The sequence below is a fragment of the Cyrtonyx montezumae genome, unplaced genomic scaffold (genome assembly GCF_038088225.1).
Source record: "Cyrtonyx montezumae isolate F1298 unplaced genomic scaffold, pur_monq_1.0 scaffold_8, whole genome shotgun sequence".
NCBI classification, from domain to species: domain Eukaryota; kingdom Metazoa; phylum Chordata; class Aves; order Galliformes; family Odontophoridae; genus Cyrtonyx; species Cyrtonyx montezumae.
The window spans coordinates 40,837,535-40,843,534 of NW_027072089.1; positions in this window are offsets into that span (position 1 = coordinate 40,837,535).

Genomic DNA, 6,000 nt, shown 5'->3' on the forward strand with positions numbered 1-6,000 from the left:
GGTCTTTTCCAACCTTGGTGATTCTATGATTCTGTGATCTGCCACCCTTCTTGGCTGTACGTTTGGTTGTACATACTCATGCATATCAATGGATTTCTGGATAGATCTGACTCTAGACACAAAGATCACTCAGAAGTAGGAGGGAGATTGGGAATCTGAGTTTTGGCACCTTAAAAGATTTCTGAATAATGAAGTGGCACTGACATTGCTGCTTCTAATTAACTGCACAGAATATAGAACAGGAACAAGAAACAGCAGGTTAGTGTGCCTTGTCTCAACCTTTCCTTTCAGTCCTCCTTATCATTTTGCTTTCACTCAAGACAAGAGTGCATATATATTCAGCTATTGTAAGCCCCCCTATTGTCCAGACAGTTACAAATTCAGTAATGCAGATTATAAAGTGAAGCCTTAGACCTACCTCCTCTTTTTAAGTTTTGTTTTGTTTTGAAGAGTGATTTTCTCATTCAAAAAGATTTCTTTTTTTTTTCATGTGTGTGCTGAACATAATGGTTGGATATTAATTGCAATCTTTAGTTGCTATTATATTAAGTAAAGCTATAGTAATAACAGGTTTTGTTTTCCAGATTTCTGTGGCTTAGCAACATTTTCATGTGCCTCCCTTTATGTTTGAAAGAACTCTTCTATTATGCGAGAAGTGGTAAGTAGTTCACTATTTTATGTTCAGAGTTAAAATGATATTTTACAGTGATCTATTAATGGAATGTTTATTTGCATTATTAACTGCAGTGATTATTTGTAGTGCCGGTTTTTGAATGCCCATGGTGGCCAGGATTCATTTAGCTCACAATGCTGTCCCAGACTAAAGGACTATTTCAAGACAGAGCCTGGCTACATTTGCTTCTTCATGACATGGAAACTCCTCAGCTTCTGGGATCAGTAGACTGGGGATTATTGTAATCAGAAATTCAGGCAGAACCATTGAGTCCATCAGTAATTATTAGACATCTCTCCTAGAGTGTTACTCATTTTTACATTAACACTTTGCTCCTATGAACCCCTGTGGCAGAGGACTCTGAAATTTAATTTTGCACTGTAAGAAAATGATTACTTAGTTGGAGCATTCCAAGCTTCTGTAGTCAGACAGAAACAAATAATAATAATTATTATAATTAAATGATAATATGTTATTATTGATAATTATTAATAATTACCTTGCTCTGCCTAAGATTCCAGACTCACGAGTTGCAACACACTCAGTTTCCCCCATGCAGAAGCCATCCACAGCTGCACTTTTTTTTCCCTCATACTTTACATTATTTTTTTAAGAGCAATGATCAGAACTGCAACCAGGCATGCATCCATTGAAAATGGGATTCTTTTCTTTATGAAAGACTGAAAAATATGTATTTGCTATTTAGTTCCTAATCTGTCAGTGAAAATTCCACGAACACAAACACAATAAAGTTCGCTCTATGATGGCAAGAGTGTATTTTCATCTCTACCTTTCTGCAAATCCCCTGTGAATTTAGGATAATGAGAACAGCCTTGGAAATGTGATAAGTTAGCATCCCTTCTTAGAGCATTTGGGTCATCTGAACTCTTTCTAAACTTAGCAGAACATAAGGAGCTCTAAAATCATCAGCTAAGGATTTTGAACTATGCCACTCTGAATATAGAAGTAACTACAATGAAAGAATGATTTTCAGGAAAAGAAAGCTAGAAACCATTTTCTGCCGAACCACAAGTATTTTAAATTATAAATAATTAATTTTCTTTGTGTTACAAAATTATTTGTTTTCAGATGCTTCTTTTGTATCCATAAATACAGGTGTTTACTTGCTAACTTTTGTATGTATGGAAGATGATACAGGAAAAAGAAACTGAAACTGAAGAAAGTAGGCAGAAAGAAGTAAGGCAGAAAAAAAGACAGTCTGTGAAAGTATGAATATTATATCAAGTTTACTGAAAAACACCTAAACAACAAGAGGAAAGATAAATAACTAGAAATTTTAATTAATAGACCACATAGATATTGGTCAACCATTTCAGTATTGGCTTGATTGCCCGTGTATATGGAAACTATGGGGTGTGCTGAATAATTAAAATATAGATAATTTGAAATCCTCATGCAAACAGGTAAGAGTGCTGAGTTCAATGTAAATCCAAGTCTAGTAACAGGAGGAGGAGGGGAGAAGGAAAGGTAACAAAGACAGAAAGATGCTTATCTCCCAGATGATACTCAGTAACTTGAATGTCTGGAGCATTCACTCGAATTTGTAGCCAGAGGACTGGGAGTTTCTTGTATCAGCTATTACATATTAAGTATCATTTCCCCCAGAATGTATCAATTCCCCAAGCAGAAATTGTAATACTGTTAGAATCTTCGATACTTCTGCCAGAAATACTTTATCATTGGTTCTTGAAACTCGGAGAGGTCGGAGCATAGGGGAACAGCTAAAGATCTTTCTAACTTCTTTTCTTCTAAGAAATCAGCTGCACCTTTTTCAGATGTTCACTACTATGCAAACAGGTGATATAAAATGCTACTCTTTCTTTTTCAGACTATCTAAATTCTGTCCAAATGGTTTTGCAGTTTTTGTCTTGGGAAGCAAGACAGGTGAAAAGATGGGGAGAGTTCTGTTTTCTAGTTTTTGTTTTTTGTTTTACATACTGAACTTTTTACTTACATCTGGGAGAAGTTCAGCCCTGGAAAGTCACTTTACACTGACTTTTATTAATATTATTATAACAAATTATTGTTTACTTAAGTTATAAGGAAACAAATGGAGATTTTGTAATTAAAACAATAAGCAATAACAGTAATGGTCAGCATCACCATCTCTGCACAACTGCTGGTAAGTGCCTTTGTATGTAAATGAGATTGTATTTGTGAGAATGTATTTATTCATTTTTAGCACTGCCTTTGTGTATAGTATCACAAGGAAACTAGCAAAACAATATTTTAGGAAAAATATTATTTAGATTTACAGAACATCAATACATTTTTAGTTGGCAATAGCCTTTATTTCAGCTCTTAAGAGGGTTCAAACTATCTAAATACTGTCTCAAAAAACTAGACCAAGCTTGTATTGAGAGCTGAATAAAGCAATGAAATCACAGCTGTAAACTTTGCTAAACTTATCTTTGACTTGTGCCACTGCTAAATGAGATTTCAGTAGAAACATCTGTCTTCAAGGATGTAAGACTGCTGTCTCTAGAGTCTGCTTAACAAATTCTGATTGCTTTTTTTTTTTTTTTCCTAATTGCACTTGAAAGAGTGCAACCAGATTGCTTCTATTTATGTATACAAAGGAATTGCATCTCTGAGGATAACATTTTAGTCAGGAACACAAAGCAAAGTCCTCAAGCCTTCCAGAAAATCAGCACTGCAGTGATTAACAGCCAAACCACAAGATGCAGTTTTGTATTCTGACTTCTAAGACCTGAATTACATCTTAAAAGTGAGGTTAGGAGAGCAGTCCAAGAACGTAACTTTACCTTCAGTCTGCTCTTAGGATGCCTTAGTCACTCCTTTTTCAGATGATATAATGCATAACACTCCATTTGCTGCACAAACAGTTTGAAATTTTTTTTAATTGTTTAATCTTTTGATCATAATCCTTATATCAAGTATTACATTCACTTTTTAGTATACAATGACAACACTAGCTAGGACAAGTTCTACCAAAGCAATGACTGATTATGTGATTCTGGGTATTTCATATTCCTATAGTGACAAAGCCTAGGTAACTGAGACTCCTTAAAACATCAGTAGAGTCTGTAGCATCAAGATTATGTACTTGTTACTCTCTTCTAATTATGTGAGAAGGTCTAAATGATGGAATTTCCCTGCCTGTATAAATATGCAGAGGTCTCTGACTAGTATCAATAAAGGACTGCACAGGAACGTGTTCTGTGGCTTGAATCTGTGCTATGGGTACAAGTGCTAGGCGTGTACAGTTGCAGATCTGACTGCTGTGTAAAAGTACAGTAATTACTTGTTTGGTCATATGATACCTCGAGAAATGTATCTTCTGTTCTGATATTGTTAAAAGACTCATCTATATAACCAGAGATTACAATTAATTCTTTTGTTTAGTTTGTCTTCCTTTATTTGCCCTTCCAATACTACAGAAGTTTCATTAAAAAAAGAAAAAGAAAAAAAAACAATAAACAAATGCTCAAACATGACCTGGAGAAATTGAATGAACACATCCTCATTGTCATTGAAAAGATAAGACAGGAAAGACTTCCTTATCATTATAGAAGTCATCTAAGTATAAAATTTACAGTTACAGGACAAACTTCAGTTCTGCAGAAATGAGTCTACAAACCATTCTGTAGTGGAATGGACACACATCAGCGCAAACTGAATCAGACCTGTTCCCAAAACTCCATCTTTGCAAAATCTTTTTGCCAAATATCTACTGTTAGACACTTCACTGTGAAATTGGGGAAATGAAAACTGAAATCCTCTGAGACGACATTCTCAGTATGAGAAACATTTTCCAATAAAAGTTTCACCAAAGTTGCTATGTTCCAATGTTTTTGCTTTGATGAACTGGTCTTCTTTTCTGTCTTTGACAGAAAATTCTTCACGGATTCTTAAAGAGGAGTATTTTAACTTCATTTGTAGAGTTTAAAACTGTAAAGCCCCTAACTACACACTGTTTTCTTTCAAAAAGTATTACTACAGCAACTAATGGTCTATTATGTATTTGACTCTCGACTTTATAAAACTGGAGGTTTCTAATTGGCAGAAGAATTTGACAACTTTCTATTTACTAATGCAAGGATATATATAAATGAGTATATTGTTTGTCATGGATTTATGATTGTTATTGGAATTCCACATAATTGCATCATGTAGTGCACTGGGAGTTGAAGAGTTAATGTTCCAGTTCCATGACTGTACGTATTTCCAGAAGACTTTCTCTGTTCTATACATATGTTTATATAATCAATTACAGTCACTGATGGAGACACCCACCTGATACCTGTATGCAATGCTGTATGATTTGAGTATTGACAACTACATCCCAGAGGGAGTTGCCAGTTTTACAGATAACATGATGTTTAAACAAGTTTCCAGGTTCTCCTCTCAGTTCCTTACACTTTTCTTTTTGAATGCCAAATCAATGATCATGTTATCAACCTCCCTGAATGTATTCTTCTTCATTTACTTTATCCAGAGGAAGACTTTTAAAACCAGAGAATGCCGAGTGGCAGGAAATATGGGGGGTTTAGGAAAAATCTTAGAAGGATGGGGAACTTCAGTCATCTAGGAATCTTAGAGAAGATCATGGACTGACCTGAAGGTAAAAAGCTTGAAACATCACCAGAAGAGGTATTGCATGCTAAAGAGGTCCTACTATACAATGAATTACCAGAAAATGAAAAGAAAAATGTTCTGCTCTGTCATGGTTTTATGATTTCTGTTATCAGTATTCCACATCATAACATCATGTGAGGCACTGGGAGTTAAAGAGTTAATGCTCTAAGTCTGTGGACTGTTGCATTTCGGGGTACCTGGTTCTCAAAAGAGAAGAAGAACTACATACTCCAGAGGACTTCGTGTTCCTGTTTTCCACCCAGAGGGAAAGATAAAACTGCACGCAAGTCTCAGAGACTTCCTCTTTTGCTGTTCATCTCAGCAGTGGAGGTTCCCTAGCCATCTTGCCTTCAGCTTTAGTGTAAGGCCTTCAGTTTTGGACACTCTTTCTCTCATTTTATTTATTAGCTTCAATTCCAATTATATTTTGTTATTTTGCACTCTGATATCTTATTTAGAAATCAGTTTTCTTCAGATCGTTGCTGCTGTTTTGTTGTTAGGTCCATCTCCCTACCCTCTCCCATTTTCCCCTTTCTCAGGGCATGGCTCTGTGAGTCCCTGACCTATTAGTCACAGAACTGGGCCAAACCAGCCTGTAAACCATTGACATGTTCACAGATGGATCATGTCATACTGCGGGAAAGCTTTGCAGATGGAAAGCTGCTGTGTGGAATGCTACAGTACAAGTTTCAGAGGCCAACAAAGGA